This window comes from Porites lutea, chromosome 2 (genome assembly GCF_958299795.1).
Source record: "Porites lutea chromosome 2, jaPorLute2.1, whole genome shotgun sequence".
NCBI classification, from domain to species: Eukaryota; Metazoa; Cnidaria; class Anthozoa; order Scleractinia; family Poritidae; genus Porites; species Porites lutea.
This window is the reverse complement of record NC_133202.1, coordinates 3,142,032-3,161,870: the sequence shown is the minus strand read 5'-3', so window position 1 is coordinate 3,161,870 and position 19,839 is coordinate 3,142,032. Positions and strand designations below refer to the sequence as shown.

Sequence of the window (19,839 nt, the reverse complement as noted above, 5' to 3'; positions counted from 1 at the left end):
TTGTCAGTAGAGTTTAGTTAATGGTGTCTATTTATAGGCAACACCTGTCTTTGTAGTGCAATACTAAGTTACGGGTGATGTCACACGAGACGATTCGCAACGTTCACCTTAATCGACGACGTCGACGGCAACGAGAACGGTAAAAAGCAATTGGTTGATTGGCCCCCAAAAATGTGCACGCGCGCGCATGACGCTGTTTTGTACATTTCTTTGCCGTCGTTACACGACCACCACGTAAAAATCCTACTTTCACATTTTGATGACGACGTGAACACAAGACAACGACTTTCTAATTCTTTTTTTAAACTTAGATACAGTCCTTTGGAATTCAACTCCACAAAAAAAAAATCAGCAAAATTTGAAAACTGAAGCGATGAATCTTGAAACAACGTGAATTAAGTTTCTTAGAGACGTTTTCGCCACAGTCGTTGTTGTCGTTCCTTAAGCTCCCTATTAATTTTTTTTAAATTCAACAGTCAATTACCGTGGTTACTTGAAATCAAGAAGATTTCCTGAATTATCTAGTTTTTAAACAATAAGTTTTTTCTCAGGTTTTGTATCAGCATATTTCATACTTCAATCTAGAATTTTCCAAATTCGATCAGCTAAAAATTCCACAGATTTTCTGTGAACTGAATAGATGATTACAACGGTCGCTAAAATGGCAAAGACAAGAATCGGATTGTCTATAAAAAGAGATCTTTTTTTAAAAAGAGTTTCATGGAGGGACGGTAGATTTTCACTTTACGACCTCATGTCTCACATGATTAATACTGTACGCTTCTTAGCATCGCAACTGTCTTGTCAACGGCTTCACCAAGCCGTTAGTTGGATGCAGAAAAGGCCCTGGGTTCGAGGTTGTTATCATGGGGAGATGTCGGAGATTCAGTTTTAAGATGCTGTGTAATTCAGATCAATAGAAATAATAACTCTTTAGAAATTTAAATCAAATTTCATATCAAAACTCTTTGCATGTTTTTTTTTTTGGGCCACAACTTGAAAACATTGCAGCTTATAAACAAAATTTTTCAAATCGACTAGGGGCGGGAGCGGGAGCGGGAGCGGGAGGGGGGTAATTAAGCATGGTTTCATATCTTGCTTGGAACTCGTGCTTTAGTCGGGACGACACCTTCGAGAGTCTCAAAATTTGACTTTTCCGACAATTGTGTGGCCTAGAATTCAGATACAAAGCTTCAAGAGCTTCCAGTGGAGAAAAAGAGACTCAGATGGGCTTGAATCAGAGGGACGTTTTTTTTTCTATTCGTTTCTTCGTTTTCTTTTTTTTTTACGCTCAAGGTGCTATGCACAAGTTCAGTTTATTGTATGGTTTGTTTTTCTTTTGAAAAGTTGTTTTAATTTAGTAATGCTAAAATAAAGGCTTTTTTTCTCTCACTCTGTGGACATCGTTAAACTCATTGATGCCAACCGTGATAAGAAAGCCAATGCCGAACTTAAAAGAGAAGTTGGGTGGGGGGGAGGGCGCATTTTCTCACCTCGAGGGCGGATTTATTTCAAGATGAAACCCACCTCGCTTTTTCATTGGAAAATTCGAAATTCAGCTTTCCAAATCTAAACGGCTGATTTCTCAATTGAACACACTTTAAGTATTTCTTGTCTAACCTTTATTTGTTCCGACACTTCCTCCAAATATAGGCTACTGTAGCCTTTGCTTCTATGTATACATACATTAACAGTCTCTTTAACCTCTCTTAATTCATAGCGATTTACAAGGTGCACTATGTTTTGTAAAAACAATAATAATAACAATAATAATATAATACACTGTTAATAATCACCATTGCATTTAAAAAACGGAATTGCAGGGATAAAATACAAGCTTCAAAAATTTACACTATTTAACAATGCTATACGTATATACTACTACTAGGCATTTACGTACTGCAGGGACCGCGGAGCAAGGTGAAAAGTGGGAGGGCTGACAATTGAAAATAATTTTTTCATATTGAAAATCAAAAAAAGGAATAAAATCATAGCATTTGATTTGTTTCTGTCGAGTGACTTTGCATACTTTATCCAGTATTTGTTGCTCTTTATAGGTCGGCATTAGTGAAAATACCAAAATTCTTCATACGATTTTCATTCCGTCCAGCAAATGTGTTTGCGATCTGAATCACGTCCAAGCTTTCAGTTAATTTCTTATGACAATTAAGTACTGTCAAGTTGCTGAATCGCTGCTGTTTCATGTGCGATCTCAGCCATGTCTTTCAGATTCAATGCAAGAAAAGACGCGATTACAATTTTAGTATAGAAAATACTACACTGAAGTGATCTGAAAAATTTCTAACTATGGCCGTTCACTGTTCAAGTCATGTAATTCTTATTGCCATCGAATATTTCATTGATTCGAAAGGAGAAGGACAAAATATAAAACTTTTATCAACTCAAAACAATTACTCACCTTCGTTTGGCTTGAAAAAGCTAGTAAGTTTCTTCATTTCGTCTGATAAAACTGATAAAAAACTCTGCCGGAGCTGGAAGTACAAAACACGCTGCCGAACAAAGCGAAGGCGTGGCCAAGGCATGGCGTTTGATCAAGAGGCAAGTCGGCCCCAGGGCACAATTACCGCGAAAAGCACAGGAGCCCCACAAAATACCTGGCGTTTGAAATTAAAGAAAATACAGAGAATATAGCAGAATATAGACGGAAAAAAACTTGTTTCAAGTCTCTTTTTAATTTTAATTATTTTTCTTTTTGGCGCAAAAAGTGGGGGCGGGGACGCAAAAAAGTGGTGGGGCCGCGGCCCTACCAGCCCCTCCCCCTCCGCGGTCCCTGTACTGTCCACTATTCTAAAAGGCGCTTTGAGGCCTCCTAAAAATTTTTAATCGATGTGATAGTTCCACCGTAAATAGTTGCTGATATACACTCAGAGGAGTTTACAGATGGGGACGCGATCCACAAAGGTATAGCCAATAATGATGGCTGTCAGTACAAAGTTATGATTATGCATGAAATTAACTAAATAAACATTTCTTTGCACTTTTAAGGGTTTAAACTCATATTGTGGTCACTAAATTTTTAGTGATATTAGCAACTATTACTATTATCATTTTGACATACCCCCCCCCCCCCCTCTTAGTAACGATTTAGTGCGGTAGCAACATTTTCTCTTCGATGACATCTGAAAAATGAGAGCAGAGCTTTCTTAAAGTCCGGCATCCTGATTGCGTATAAAATGGGATTTACAAGAGAGTTTGTATAAAACAAAAAACGCATTAAATAACTCAGAGTTGCACCTTTTGGATAAGCAATGCGGTAATTACAAATACCAGTTAACCAGGCAGCAAAAAGGTATATACCGTATGGTAGCCACAACAGTAAAGATACCAAAGTTGTTATAAACAATGTGACAGTCAGTTTTCTTTGTCTTAAAGCAGCTGCACAATGGCGCTGAGGATGAGCTCCAAAACGAAACTTTAAGAGAATGGACGTGTAAGAAACAAAGGTAACGATTAAACATAAACAACAGTGTGATTCCCACAAGTACAGGTGATGTTTAATCAGAAACCAATCCATCTGCCAAATGACTGATAAAATAATAGGAAAAACCCAGACAACAACAATTGCCACCACGTAGACCCAACTCTTGATAAGTCGATGTCTAAATGGAAAAAAGTGGCGTGAAATCGCTCTAAAGAAATCGCAGCGATGTTTGTCAGAGAGACAAAGGGAAAGAAAAGCAAAGTATTGCGTAAAACCCTAATAACTTTCAGATACACTGTTAAATTTACAAAGTGACAATTGCGAAGCAAATCCAACTGACTGACACTCCCGGAAAGACCTCCAACCAACATGTCAGCCACGGTTAAGCTTATAACCAAGTACATGCTGCGAGTACGAAGGCCTCTGTTCTTTATAAAAAGAATGATGGAAAGGAGGTTCACCGTTACTATAGCAACAAATTCGGCGGTGAATACTGTAAACCAGATAGTGCACTCGGATGACGAAACAACCATGCTGAGTTATTTTCGTTGTTGGTGTTGTTGTTTCTTGAGTTTGTGTTACATGCCACAGTTATCTATAAGAACAACAACTTTGGTCAGTGCTAAAGAAAGATCATTATTGAAGGAGCAGAATCCCGTTACTGCGCATGGGATTTTTAGACAGGATGTCGCGAAATCAAAAGATGCAAGGAGAATAAGTATGGTCAACCTCTTTTTGTTTGGTTGTCACGTGATTGACCGAGCGTACGTACGTACGCGTCTACAGATTGTACGGGTGGGTTAGGGGAGACTATCAAAAGGAAGGGAGGGGTGTCTCAGGCGTGTCTTGACAAATCCACATCTTTTATATTGGACATTCACAATATGGTCAATTGACAGCCGTCAAAACAGGATAACCACTGACCAGTATCACATGACCATATCGCGGGCTCATGTGTCAACTCATCGAGGTGACGCGATTTATTTGGAAGTTGTCTGCTGACCCGCTAATTGTTTTACTAGATCGCGATCAATACTTTCTAGCTAGTTTGGGAGCACAGTAGCCTCCCACGCAGGCGTTTTCAGGGGAGCTCGTATTTCGTTCCTCGCCGAGGACAACATTCCTTTCCCACGCTTAGCCAATCACGTTGTACTTTCCACATTCTGGAAAGTTGACCTTGACCGCAGGGTAACACGATAATTACGCGATCTGCGTGAGACTTTGAGAAACCTTCGTGACCTCTAATAAATATTAGACTCATAGCCGCAAAATTAAGATTTACTCAGTCAGATTTTAGAATTCTCTGGGTCACGTTTTTTCACTATCACGAGCTTATGAGTCATGTTTAGCCTGTCAACACTTTATTTAAAAACCGTTGATTGGTCACTTACCACGCGAATGTAACAATGGGAAAGGAATGTTGTCCTCCGTTGAGCAGGCGTTTGTGGGGAGGGAAGAAATACGAGCTCCCCTAAAAACGCCTGCGTGGGAGGCTAGGAGCACAGCTGATAATGCACACATATTGGATATCAATGTTGTGATCAATTGACAGCTGTCAAAACAGGGTATCCGCTGACCAGTATCACTTGAGCGTATCGCCGGCTTAGGTCCGACAATTTGATCTGACCGAGAATCAGGTTTGATATAAGCTTACAGAACTTTAAAACGCCTTAAGACATTTTCTCACCTCAAATAAGAGAGAATGATTCTCTCTTGTCTCAAATAGAAAGAAACGTTCCAAAGAATACTTAGTTATAATTCTGGCTGTAAAAGAAAGCATTGAGCGATTTTCTTGCCTCGAGTTCATCTTTAAAAAAAGTAAATACCGGGCAGCCGGCTTAAAACATAAACTTAAGCTTTAAGCTTGAAGACTCAGGATTTTTAGAGACACTTTAATACTTGTCTTCGTGAATGAAAAATGTTGTTTCTGTATATGTTTCACTGAATTATATTTCTTTTATTGATTGTTAGTAGTCTCTCTTGTAATTTTTATCGCTGTGCCGTTTGTTTTCGGTCGTTTAGTGAACATCGCTTGCAGGAGTGCTCAAAATGCCGCGCGTATCAAACGCTTTTAAAGATTACACATCGATAAAACCACGGCCGGAGTGATTTACAAGCTTTTCGAATGTTCTCCCAACATTCCAAGTGGGTTATCACGCTGGTAAACTCAAAGAAAGTGTGGTCTATTGCTTGCATAAGCTACTTTCAAGTAAAACGGGCTCTTATTGGCAAAAAAAAATTGGTTTTAATACTGTGTCTTCTCTCTAAAGTCGTCATAAGCCAATCATGACCCAATTTCACTTAGCGCCGACCTCCTCAAAACTCAGTTTCATGAAAAAAGAAACAGACAAACTGCAGCACTTCAAAAACGAGGTTTTTCTTGGCACTCATTGGAACTTATTTAGGCCGTTTAACAAGAAAAGTCATCACATATTCATGCGAATGTGCAATGAAGGAGTACGTTCAAGCATGTTTTTTGAGGGGCGCGTAGCAGGGTACAAACACCATAAAACCCCACAGAAAAACTATAAACACCGCACAGAATAACAAAAGAAAACCGCAAACAGCATTGATATTACCCGAAAATTTCTAAACACCGCAAACCGATTGGTTTTTTAAAACCGCAATATCGTAACTTGTCCGCAAAACCGTACCAAAAATCGAGCAAAACCGACCGCGTCAACGCAAATCCTTATGCAGTGCCCAGTTCAACATCTGTTGCTTGGACTCTTTCGCGATTAACAACCGCTTTCAAAGATATCCCATCCTAGAATTTTCTCTGTGTTTAAAAGAAACTGCAGATACACAAAATGCAAAACGTTTTCGGTCAAAACATCAAAGACAAGTCAATTGTAATATGGCTTCTAATTGTCTGTAAAATTGACAAGGAGGAAAAATAAGATGTGCCATGAAACACAAGTCCAGTCTTGCTTTTTCTGGTACTTTTTAAAACATTCGAATAGTTTGTGCCCCAATTATTAGTAAAAGACACCTTAAACATGTTTGATGAACGAGATAAATATATTGTTTTCAAGATCAGAACTGAAGGATTAAAAAACAGACGGTTTTTATTAAGAATAACATTAAGCTGCTTTTCGCAGACGACATTTGGCGTCAAAAACAGAGCGATAGTGGGAACGATTGTAATTTTTCTTTAATTGTGTAGAGAAACAAGCTAAACCTCATGGTTGACTCATAGTAGCGTTTAAAGCTTGTCATTGCAGTAAGCAAGGTTTATAATAAAAATGCACCTTATTTGACTGTCAATGTGTTTAGCAGGAAAGTACTAATTGGGGATACTATTTTTTACGTCTCCTACCGGAGACAGGCTCGCCATTTTACGAGCCACGCGAAGGTCTACCCGTTTGCAAGGCAAAGGGAGTACCCTCATTTTTCAGTTATTTTAAGATCCCGAGTATTGGTCCGGTCCCGGGAATCGAACCTGCCACTTCCCGCTGTAGTCAAGCGCTCTACGGTTTGAGCTAATCCTGCCGCGGTTATTTCCTGTATAAGATCTCTACTAGACGTCAGTAAGACTAATTAACAATCTATCCTCCAAAGGAGAAAAACTTTTTGAGCACTCTCAGGGACACTTTCTTTGAACTGAGCATAAGCGATATTTTTAACTTAACAGGATCTGATGGTTTATTTTGTATATTCATCGGGCTTATAGTATTGATGCAACGAAACTCAGCCCTTAGAAATGAAGCACTGGCCGGCTTACCTTAATAAACTGGGCACGGTTTAGACGCCGTCTGGTTTTCGTTGTTAGTAGAGGAGGAGACCGTTATCAGGAGAAGACAAATACGTAGGGAGAGATCTAAAATAAAGTTTGATAACGCCGTTAGTCTCTTTAAAGAATGTAAACTGATCCCTTGTTAGTGTAAAACTGTATGTTCACAAAAGCTCAAATTTAACTAACAAAAATCAAGCCAGTTTGTATCTCATCAAAGTGTTTTGTGGCCACTTTAGAATATATGAATGTATATTTTCTTTACCAAACTGAGAATCTGATGCCAAATCTTATGTATCTTTACGTATCCTACTGGAATGAAAATGTCTTACCTTCTTTAAAAAGGAGGCTGTCAGTTTTTAAAAACAGCAAAATGAAGAGTCTTCGGCTATATGAACGAGCGGAGCCAGACAGGGGCTAACGTGTTCTGACTTGTTTTCGTTTCTTGGTCGATCACAAAGCACTTTTCAGTTTCAATTTCCACTATTTAATATACTGCCTTTTGTGACGATTAGCAAACAGATGTCCTTATTGGAGTATGAAAATTAGTCAGTGCTGCATTACATAATTAGTGACACGGTGCCAGTTATGTTAAAATTTTGACATTTTAAACAAAAAAATGATGGATACCGTTCCAGTGTTATGAACGAGTGGAGTCAGATACGGGCCAATGTATCCTGACTTGTTTTGTTTTATTGAACAACATTTGTGGCTCGCGTTTTAATATACTGTCTAAAAATAATTTCTTATTGTATTTTTAAATCAATTAATGCTTTATTTATATAAATTTTTAGTTAGAAGTTTATTGTGATTATTTTCTACGAAAGGAAGCGAGAAGGTGCATATCTACGCAGAAAACAAGGAATAATTGGTGTTGTACACTCAGTAATATCTTCCTACGCGGCCATTCCACAGTAAGGTCCCCTTCGCCCACCCCCAACTGTTTTTACCAATGCTTTTCTGGTGATTAAAAGCGGTCCCTCCAGTAACTCCTAGAATAATCATTAGCTGAAACATTCGAAAGTGGCAGTTGATTAGGATAGAGAATGGCCAGTATTAATTAAAGCTTTGGTAAAATTGTATAACCTTAGAGCCTATGTTAAGTGCTCGCTTTAGTTAGTAACGTTTTTTTTTTCTTTTTTCTTGTGGGCTGGCTCTTACGCACACAATATAATAAAATATGATTCTTCCAATTTTTTCCTTCATCAATGGAAATTAAAACTGAACGGGTGTACCGGAAATTTATCATTGATCATCCTAATTATGAGAACGTGATGGATTAGATGAATAAATAGGAAGTGCTTTATGTGGAAAAGTATAAACACGTCACGAAAATTAATGTAAATAACTTCACGTTTGTGTAATTTCGAGCATCCAGCTGTTTGTCATAAATTGCGGTCAAATACAGGAGACCACGACTATCAAATATCTTATACCTGAGATCAGGCCCAATTTTAGCGGATTTAATACATTCTCTCTGACGGCTACCGCTAAAATTGGGCCTGATACAAACTCTCTCACGTTTGTGCTCGTTACGGCCAGATTTTGGCCGTAACGCTGATTGGCTGTTGGAACAATGCCACAAGATCTGATTGGCTATCGGAAACGCCGGAAGTTGAAAGCGCTTATTCCTCGCGTGGTTGTTTTCGTGAATGATCCGCCGTCGGCGGAGAGAAAGAGAGAAGGATCGATTTTGCTGTCTTTTTTATTGTTTTATGGTCTTATGGTAGGAAAATATGCCTTAATATGTGCGATGCCATGGAAATTGAGAAAATTCATATTTTTGATTCCTGAAAAAATTAAGGTAACAGAAAAATAGAAATTTCAGTATTTTAAATTCGAGCGCGCCTAGCCAAAATAATAAAACTAGTAGAACATCGTGTCGCTGTCTTTTCGAAAACTTTTTACATTTTACACCAACAGAAATAACCTTTGAGACCTCCTTTAATCTCTCAAGAAGTTAAATGTGATTGTGCTGACTTTTTTATTTTCAGGTGAAAAAAATCAAAAGATAAAAGCTATTTTTTAGGTCAGCCAGTCTGCATTTTCCTACTCATGAAAAATTTGCATACTAGAAAAACAATCAACGGAAGTTATTTTGGTTGGCTGATTCGGCAAATGTCAATCAATCGAAAAAGTGGGCGGCAGACGTTTCGGAGAAGGTTTGTATCAGGCTCTGTTTTCGCTTCGCCTTGCCCGCGGGAATGTTATTACAAAGCGAAACGAAAATTGAGCCTGATCTCAGGTTACGTCCGGGTGAACGTAGTCCTGAATAGGACTCGTCGCGTAGAATTCCCAGTCCATTTGAGGTCAACAAAAAATTTCCCGTCGGGGTAGGGGTTAGTATTTTGCCGTTTTTAGCCGTGACACTTCTGAATGAAGCATACATGAGCTAAAAACGATAAAACGGTCAAAGAGTACTAGAAACAAGTTTGAAAAATAAAAAAGATTGCGGCCGAAACGCGGAGAAATTTTTTTTGGCTTTCAAAGACGTTTTCTGAAAATGTGAGTTGTGTCACGTCAGTTAAAGGTTTTCCGTCAGTTGATGGTATTATACTCTGGTTATTGGTCTGATTGGTCAATTACTTTGCGACGTTATTGGTCGTCTGTCAGTTAAGCCGTGATGTTATTGGCTGTGAAGACTCGTAATCAGTAATTGGTGCGTTTCGATCCGTCACAGTTAAACAGTCGTCTATTGTTATTCAAATTGTCAGTTCTTTAGTCGTTCTCTCGTAGTTAGTTTTGCTTGATCTCGTCAATAAGTCGTTTGTACGGCGCTGGTAACTGTTGGCTACGATTCAGTGGCGTTTGTTCTAAGTTAGTAAACCAGCTTTCTAAAGTAAGACGTTGATAGTAGTCTGTAGAATATGTTATACATGTTGCAGAGTCCCAGTCAGTTAGATGTTTCGTCTGTAAATGGTGCTCAGCGACGTGATTGTTGACGTCACCATTCCTCGTCGCTCGTTTGTGTTCGGTCAGTCGCGTGCTTAGGTTTCTGCCGGTTTCACCAATGTAAGAAGCCTGGCAGTCGCAGCCTTGATCTTGTATACTGCTCCCTGTCTGTCCTCCGGTTCGTCTTTGTCCTTGACATTAGTAAGCAGTTCTGTCTGTTAAGGTGTTCGTGAAAATCGTCGATTCCGTCTTTGTTTATGGCGGTGAATGTGTCGTCAACGTAACGTAACCAAAGAGGTACAGTTCGCGTGTAGGTTGCTAGGGCTTGTTCCTCGATGTTTTGCATGACAACTTAGCTGTACCGTGTAACTGTTTGTAGCGTTGGCCGTTGTACTTAAAATACGTCGAAGTCAAACAGAGGTTGAGTAGGTCCATAATGTCGTCTGTAGGTAGTGGTAGTTCAACAGTAGAGTTCTTGATAGCGTTCTCAGTACAGTCTAGAGCCAGTTGAAGTAGAATACTGGTGAACAGCGATTCACGTCAAAGGACACTAGTTTGTGGTCGTCCTTTATCTGTATTGTCTTTATACCATCTTTGTTGCATTTATACCATCAACTGACGTGATACAGCTTACTTTGACTCTGAAGATGACTACCGCACAGGTTGTCGAAACGTCAGTGACTGTCAACAACAACAGTCCTATTCAGGACTACGTTCACCCGGACGATCAAACTCAAACTACTTTTGAAAATTTTCTGTTGAAAGCCCAACGTGGACAAACAAGGGCACCCAACGACAATTTTTGGAAAATATCTGTTCGGAAGATGAAGTTTCAAGCAGCAGGAATCAACTTTGAAAAACTGTTAGGCTAAACAGTTTTCAAAAACCCTAATTTCAAGATCCGTTTCAATCTTCTTCAGTTTTGCCCATCCGTGGCATCTGTTGTTTCTGTTATGTTATTTAAACCTTCTTTTAAAGTTTTAAGCGGTTATTTTTATGTTTCTCTTAATTTAACGCGCATTTTGTAATTTTCTAATTGGGCTGAATTTCGTGACACAGCTCCTTTAAGCTCCATATTATTATTTTTTTAATTCAACGGTCAATTGCCGTGGTTACTTGAAATCAAGAGGATTTCCTGAATTATCTAGTTCTTAAACAATAAGTTTTTTCTCTGGTTTTGTATCAGCATATTTCAATCTAGAATTTTCCAGATTGGATCAGCTAAGAATTCCACAGATTTTCTGTGAACTTTAAAGATGATTACAACGGTTGCAAAAATGGCAAAGACAAAAATCGGATTGTCTATAAAAAGGGCATCTTTCTAAAGAGTTTCATGGGGGTGAGGGGGGGGGGGGGGGGGGGAGGCAGTGGATTTTCACTTTATGACCTCATGTGTTACCGAGCCGTTAGTTGGATGGGGAAAAGGCCCTGGGTACGAGGTTGTTATCAAGGGGAGACGTCATTTGTCACGTGACCAAATGTTTCTTGAAGTATGTCGTATTACCGCCAGGGGATGCCCTGGGTACGAGGATCATTGAACCCAGTGTGGCAGGTCAGATGCTTCGACGGGGACTAATTCATTTCCGAGACTTTGTTTTTGTAAAGCCCCCAAGGAGCGTTACGTGACGAACCCAATACGGCCTCGAGGGAGACTACTAAGTCTAAGGGTACGTTTCTTTACTAAAATCCAAATCCGGATGTTTAATCCAAACACAGATACACTGTATTTCGTGTCTTTAACAGAATCCAAAACTGATTAATGATCCAAATGATGCACAGCGGAGGTGGATTCTTTGGATCATATCTAAAACCGAATACTTTGGATACATGATCCGAAGCGTTTCTTTCCTACGGATCCGAAAAGAGTGAATATTGCCAGCGGTGACTCAAACAATTTTAGTACGTACATCAGCTATTTGACAACACTGCTTGTCTCTAAGGCCATTTTTGAACCTGAGGCTTTGATTAAACGATCGATTTTATCCGTTTTATCGGGGTGGTACAAACAGGACCTAGGGGTCCGTTTCTCGAAAGTCCCGGTAACTTTTCGGGCCCGAAATCAAATTTTCAAATCTAACTACAAAGAATAAGAGCGCGGGTCCTGGCTAACAAACTGCTCCATTTTGTTTCATTAACTGATAGTTTTATCATGTTAGATGCAAAAATATTGAAACCTCTATCTTGCATGTAAACAACAACAGCTTTACGAGCCCGTTAATTATCGGGACTTTCGAGAAACGGGCCCCTGCATTGTTACGTCTAGTTTACAAGGACAAAAGGGCTACAGAACTTCGCCGTCGCGTCTTACAAGACTTTACTTTTCCAATACACATCTTGTTTCAAGACTCGTCTTCATTTGTCCCGTCCAAAGCAGTGTCCTAAAGCTAACCGTCTGGAATACAATGAAAGAGCAGCAAACTTGCAAAATTGTCAGCAGCCGTGTTATCCTTTCTCCGGGGTACCATCGATATTTTGGGTTGTTTCTATGGAAATGAATGAAAAATAATCGCTTTTTGGATACATCGTTTCTTTTCTCAACGAAAAATCCTTATGATCCGGATTTTTGATCTGATCTTGGATTTTAGTAAAGAAACGCACCCCAAGCTTGACTTTTATGGGCGCTTCGCGCATGCAAAGGCTTGGTACCTCAGTTTGTGGAGAAGTCAACACGAAATGCATGGGTTGGACTGATAAAGAGCACAATTTTTTTCTCTTTCAGCAGACATTTCATATTGTGATACAGAGTGATACATTAAGAACACCAGGTATGTAGAATGGGAAGGGGAAACGTAAAGGATGTGTATTTCTGGCGTCAAGAACACCGATAAAAATGAAATCAGTGTTGCTTTAATCAAACCAAGAAAGCTTATTAAGTTAATACGTCTATTTTATAGGCAAAAATGACTTAGAATACAGATTGTTGGTAACTTATGACGGTGTAACTAGAACAGCTACAAACTTCTTTACTTTTAGCGCTCATTTAATTTGATGCCAAAGTTTACAACGCACTCGTTTTCAATTTGAAACAAATGGTAAAACTCTTTTCTTGGCCTGCGGAATACTTGGAAGCAGTCTACAGGGACGTCTTCGGATTACTGTCGGCTTCGGTGTAGCAGGTGGCTTAGGCAAAGTGGTTTCTTGTATCTCTTGAACGTTCGGCGGTGGTCGGGCTATTGTCGATTGAGTCTTCGGATGCATTCGGGTCGCCTTCGGTGTTGAGGGAGGTTTTGGTGTCATTAGCCCTTGTTTTGACCGAATGCTTGGCAGCATTCGATCTACAGTACCTTGAATATTCGGGCGTTTTCGCCATATGATCGGCTTTGGTGTGGACGGTGGAACTGGTATGAAAGATTCACGTGCCGCGCGAATTCTCGGCAATTCTGGTTGGCGAGGACTCAGGCCGCCTTCTTCAGCAGACGAGTGAAATACTGTCTTTCTTTGTCTATGTAATTTTGCCAGAAGAGGAAGCGTGCTTTGAGTTTCATTAACAACAGGTTTAATCTTACGTCTCTTCGGTGCTTCTCTCTCCTTCGACTTAGCGCACAGCAACTCCTTCTTCTTAGGCGGTGGCGGAGTTTGTTCTGTCGCCCTTGATTGGCGCATGTCTTGGACTCTACTCCTCTTCAGCTTGTAAAATGCCTCGTCAGCTTGCTGCATTGAATCCACTTGTGGGGGAATCGGTGATGTTATTTCTTTGATTGTAGAAAGAGTTGGTAACATCCGCCTCCAGAATTCTGCTCTAAATTTAGCTAGCGTTTTTAGTCCAGCTCTCGCCTGGTTACTCAGCAGTGCTCGGTTCTCTGTCGGCAGACCGCTCGGCAGAATTTCTTCCACCGTCGCAACTTCCGACTGAGATTTTGCCTCAGTTTTCTGAACACTCAGAAGTTTTTCTTCCTCAATTGTTGGAAGGCTCCACAGGTGTCGCACTGAAGCTGCACCTCGTAAAACCTCTTGTGGATGGATGCTCCAGCGAAGAATTTCCTGAACGACTGGTGGCAGACAAGGCAAGATTCTTTGCGGCCTTTGTTGCACTTTCTTAAACTCGTTAACCGGAATAAAAGGCGAGGATTGCTCTTTTATCAGTTCAAGATTCGGAACTTTCAATAACACTGCACTCTTTGATGGTTGAATTTTCACCAATTCTAGCTGCTCTGAGCATTGCAGGAGAGTCTCCTCTGAGGGTGAATAGTCTTTCATCCTTAAATTTTCGCAATATTTAGTGTTTCTTCCCCCCAAAAAAACAAACTTTCCAGAAAGATTCCTGTCCTGGCGAAGTTTTGAAGTTTTCTCCAATGATTTTAAACTCTAAATGACGCACAAATTTTACGCAACAACAAGGTAAAGAGTGTTTGCGGTCAGTTTACCAGCGAACAACTGCAAGTTCTGTGGAATATGTCTGTGACGTAAAGTTTGACATTGATGACGTGAAGCGCGCGCGGCATGAGCGAAGAATTGTTTTATTCTTATACTTTGTTTTTTAAATTTGAAACAATGCATAGTAAGAAATTTTTTTCCCGCGGATTTTACATAGAAGGTGAACAGAAAGGTTTAATTTATAACGAAAATACTGCAGTTTTACAGAGGTTTTCAGCGGTGTAAGATCAGGCATTGATTGCGAGTGCGCGCCAGTGACAAGGTAACAAAGTCGTTTTCTAAAAAATCACGTCTTGATTAAAGGTGGGAATGTATTAAGTAAAATGATGAATTTTTTTCTGTTTTACTTTTCTTTTACTCGAAATGTTCCATTACCATATGCTTTTACAGTCATATGTGAAATTCCGAAGCGCGCGCAAACTTTCTGCTCGATAGTCGTGATTTTGAAAATTCCTGTACGTGCAGCTTGGGTTATCACGGACATTTCCCATCAACCCCCGTGTGGCATTTTTTCAGCCCCCAATCAGTTAAATACATAACTGATACCCTGCGCATATCAGAAACAAAATAAAAACCCCGTTTGTTTAATTTTAACGTAAAACTTGATGATATAGAGAGCTATGTCTCTATTCTCGTATTTGAAAGGGACAGGAGGCAAATTGTTGTTGCTGGAAATATCTGTAAGTCGTAAACCGTTCATAGATAGGATGCCTAAAATGTTTTCATTACCAGAATTTGTTTCAGTTCCATGAAAATCTTATACCAATTGTTGAACATTTTATGAGGAGCGTGAATGAAAGGCGGTGCCTGTCAAAAACTGATTAAGGAAGTTAGCGTATACTAAAGATCAGTTCCCAGTTGTGTGCTAAACTATATAAGTTGGCTTTTTCGTCTTTTCTTTCTTTTTGAAGGGAAAACGAGTACTGAGTATAAGTTAGGGAGTCGCAAAATTGTTGAAACTGAAAGCACCGGCACTTTATCTCATTGCATCCTCGAACACAAAAAGAAATGAGATGTCATTCTATGCAACAAAACCATATTTGCCACGGCTTAGTATCAAGGAGTGTGTTCTTAAGTCGCGTGTAAAAAAGGCTCTAAAGGTCTGAAAACAGTAGTATAGGTTATTTTGAGGATCCAAGTTTTGAAGAGTCGGTGACACACCCTGTCGAAACCTTCCGACGAACCCCACCCCATCCCCTTCCGTTCTCGGGAGAAGATGGCAAAAAGGGACATCTCCAGTCGTTAAATCTCGCTGAAATTAGCAATAAATCATTTATTCAAAAATCTTTTTTGAAGTAAATAATTTTTTGCTTGTTACAACCCAGCTAATACCTATGCACCTTCGTTGTGTAATGTAAAGATTTCCAACGGTCTTTCAGGTCGGTAGAGGCCTGTTCCAAGTAACTGATGTTTTTCATGTTATATCCGGACAAGAGCCATGATTTAATATGGCTCTTGATCTGTATGGTTCACGAGTTGATTAATTTTTAGTTGAGCTACGTTTTGGTCAATTAATTTAGAGTTGTTTTCTTTTGGTAACGCGTCTGTTTAAAAATTTATGTTAAGTCCTTGCTAAATTAATTCTTGGCATTTTCCGAAACAAAGAGTTTCTTTGTTTCGAGAAGAGAAAGAGTTGTCAACAAATTAGTTCAAGTGAAGATAGCATTGAGTTTTATTCAAGTATCCTTTTTAAAGGCAACATTTTTTATCTTCTCTGTTGCTTTAGAACATTTTTCCATGTGTGTCGGGTTTGAAAGATAAGTCACCATTTTTATAAATCATTTTTGCCCGTTTTTGGCCATTTGACAGCGTTTGTTCTTACGTTCTAACTTTCGGATGTGCGGATTAATTAGGGATTATACGCGGTGAGATATGAAAGTCCTTCCCGAGTACCGCGCTGTCGGTATTTATTTTTTGGTCCTTTAATTGACGAAATTATTAATTCCACGGATCAAAATGTTTTCTTTTCCCGCCTACACGAAGCCTTTTCGTCAAATTCGCTTTCAGAACTCTTAGAAACTCTGATAAATTTTAAAGAATCCATTCAAATGCTTATTTTCTAGTGAATTGTCGACCGCTCTCGCCCATCTCGCCGATGTTATTTTTTTAACAAAATAATTTATTCTGTTTTTGTTCCTGAAATATAGATATATCCTGAATCTGAAGAAACATACCATCAAGAAAAGGGGAAGATTTAAGAACCCTAATTTGTGAAAACGTCATGTTTTAAATTTCAAATTAATTTCTATTTATTTGTTGTTAATAGTTTTTCCCTTTCATACGCCGAAATAACCTTTTTACGTTTGAGAATTTATTCAGGTGTCGCACAAGTAAAAAGCCGACAGGTATTGATAGAAAACCAAAAGTTGACTTCTTGAGAAGCCGCGATAAAGTGATGAAGATTTCAGTTGCTATTTGAACAAAGAACCACGTAACGAGAGCAGCGAAAACAGCTAAAACAAGTCGAGTACGCGTTTTACTTGATGTTTATTTGGTTCATTTTCAAGTTAACAACATCGTTATAATCAAATAAATAATGTGAACTTGAAAATCTTCGCTACGAATTCAACTATATTGGATTATTTAGTCACATAAGGCAAATTTTCGCAAATTATAGCATTTCAGAAGTTGTTTGCGAATAAGTTTTTCCGTCGACGTTTACCCTTCCTGACAGACCTTTTCATTGCTTTTTTTTCAACTTTTGACAGGGACAAGTGTTCGGGAAAATCGGCCAACACCACTGAAAAGAGCGCCTTAAGATTAGTAAAACTGCATAGTTTGAAAGTGATTTGTTGAAAACTCCGAACGAAGATATCTCTACTCACAGTCACGAAATATTACAGACGTTTTTATTGAAGGGGGGTGGGGGAGGGGGGACAATAACATTAAGGCGCTCCGTTTCCTGTGATGTCGACCGATTTTCCCTAACTTGTCCACGTCAAAAGTTGAAAAAAACCGCCGGTTGCTTTTTATATTTTCGGTTGTTTCCGAACGTTTATTTTCTTGTTCATTTAATATTAAGTTAGAAACAACTGGAAAAACAGACATGAACTGTGCAGAAAATGAGATCTCCCCGGTTTTCGTAGGGCATTGACATATCGGCTTGTTGTTGTTGTGTTTTTTTTTCCTACGGAGAAATCAAAATTCCTACGGAAGCATTTCACCTGGTTCCTTGGTGAGTTGCTCTAGTCTTTTTTAAAAAAAAATGGTGCGTAAATCTGTGCATTAACCTGGTTTTCGTTTTCATGAGATTGGCGGAAAAAAGAGGATTTCGTTAGGAAAAAAATAAAGATCTGATGATTTCATAGATTTTATTGCAACCGACTACATGGTTAATGAACCTTTCTCCGTCGTTTGAAATTATACATGAGGTGATATATTATTTATATGAAAATTAATATCTATTCAGTGCATCGGCCCTTTTGAATGCAAGCTAATTAAAAAAGATCTGTTATCCATTTCCATTTTTTCCCTGTGATTAGACAAGTACCTTCGAAACTTTTCAATTATTTTTTTTAAATCATAAATTATTTTTTTTAAATCAAAAATTTACGATCGCGTTTATCACTATTACGCTGGTTTAGAGTTCGACTTGGTGACCCACATCTGCTTCCTGGCTGAAACTTGATGTAATAAATTTGAACGATACAAAGTGAAAAACGCCAATGGCTAAGATCTTTATTTCCTCCATAAAGCAAAGAAGAGTTTAATTATTTCCGACACATTTATGCTGTTTTTGACTGAGCCAGTCAAGCCTCTGGCGGGAAAATGTTTTGACAGCGAAAGCTTTTCCGAGAATTGTTCTTTGTCCGGCAATGCAGAGCATTGGCGTAGTATACAAATGCTTAATATAATGTTCTCTTCCATTCAAGTTTTTCCTTGTCTTTTTCCAAAAACGGCCTCGTTTAACTTAATTTGACTTTTCAAGCTCTGTAGACGGTTGTCATACACAAGTTCATAAAGCATTTTAAAGCCACTCCTTTTTACATACAATTGTAGTCTATGAAGTCGCATAAGACGGAAATCAGTGGAAGATAAGGAATAATGCTATTGAAATTTAAAAAGGAGCACTTAACCATCTTTTCGGACGACCTATAGATTATTTTCTAATTGATATTTTTAACTTCGACAATACCGATTCGAGTAAGGCTGAACTCAAAAATTCAAGGTGTCTTCTCTGTGTTTCAATGTGTTTTCAATGCAATGTAGTATGAAGGATACGATTCTTGAAAATATAAAATTTAGTTGTCAAGGCGAAACTTTTTTCTGTAGTTCTTCTCATTACCGAAGGTTTATGCTAAATCACAGTTCTGTTGTATTTCAGTAAAGTCTATTCAAACGAAATTTCATGATTTATGCAAGTTTAGGTTAAATATTCATTGGGTGTTTAATAGCCTGTACATAGACGTTGTTTTATTTTTCTTTACGTCCTTTTCGAAATTAAACATCGGCGAGCTCGCGAGCGAAACGAGGGGGAGCGAGGGCGGAGCGCGAGAAAGAAAAATAAATATTTCTTCTTCCCCCACCTCTGCCCCCTTGCGCTGGCGTCAATAAATCCCCCGCGGTTTATTTTTTATCACGCGCGCTCAACGGACTTTGAAGAGAAAACAGAGGGTCTGTGAACAGGCTAGGTTTTTAATTTATCAGAATACATGCTTAAGCAATACTAGAGCAATGCCTTTATTATTAATTCCTTCGAAGGTTTTGATTCCTTAAAAGTGACCATTGAATCGATATTAAGAGTAACTTTTTTTCTGGTATTGTGTATTATGCTCTCAGGATTGAGACGTCTGCAAAAAAAATCACTCGATTTATATATACACGATCCTTCAAATAACCTATTTTTACTGTTTCTAAAATAATCATTCGCAAAAAAAGTGCGTAATTACTAAGCAACTACGGCGACGACGACAGCGACAACGTCAAAAAACAATTGGAATTATGAGCAAAACGACAGCTCTGCACGTACATCATGCTTTTTAGCACGTTTCTTTGACGTCCACTGCACGACTACGACGTGAAACATCCCAATGCGTCGTTTTATGAAGAACGTGGACATTTGACGACAAATATTCCTTTCTCTATTTGAACATGGGTAAAGTCCCTAAGAATTCAACTCCAGGAAAAGTCGCCTACATTTGACAAATTGAGCGGTTCCAAATAGACGCGATTAAGTTTGAAAGGACGCAAATTTATTTTTTTAGTCCGGTGATGTTTTTCACTGTCTTTCCCGAGGCTTCTTTAGCAGACACCACCATATAAATCTCTGTAAATAACTAAAAGAGGGGGAGAAAGGACAGACACGTACAATGCCGCCTGGCAAGAAGAAGTCTTTTGTTATAAGAGACAAAAAATAAACAATATACGTGCTGTAATAGGAGAGTCTCTATGCCAACGG

General features: G+C 38.9%; 1 long non-coding RNA gene across 1 annotated transcript in view; it reads left to right on the top strand.

The window, feature by feature from the left end:
- The window catches only part of LOC140927422 (uncharacterized), a 36,232-nt gene extending 19,506 nt beyond the window's left edge, over positions 1-16,726 (top strand). The window contains exons 3-4 of the long non-coding RNA XR_012164561.1: positions 12,787-12,832; positions 16,589-16,726. This is a non-coding gene — a long non-coding RNA (uncharacterized lncRNA). The remainder of the gene's footprint in view (positions 1-12,786; positions 12,833-16,588) is intronic.
- Positions 16,727-19,839: the final 3,113 nt, after the last annotated feature.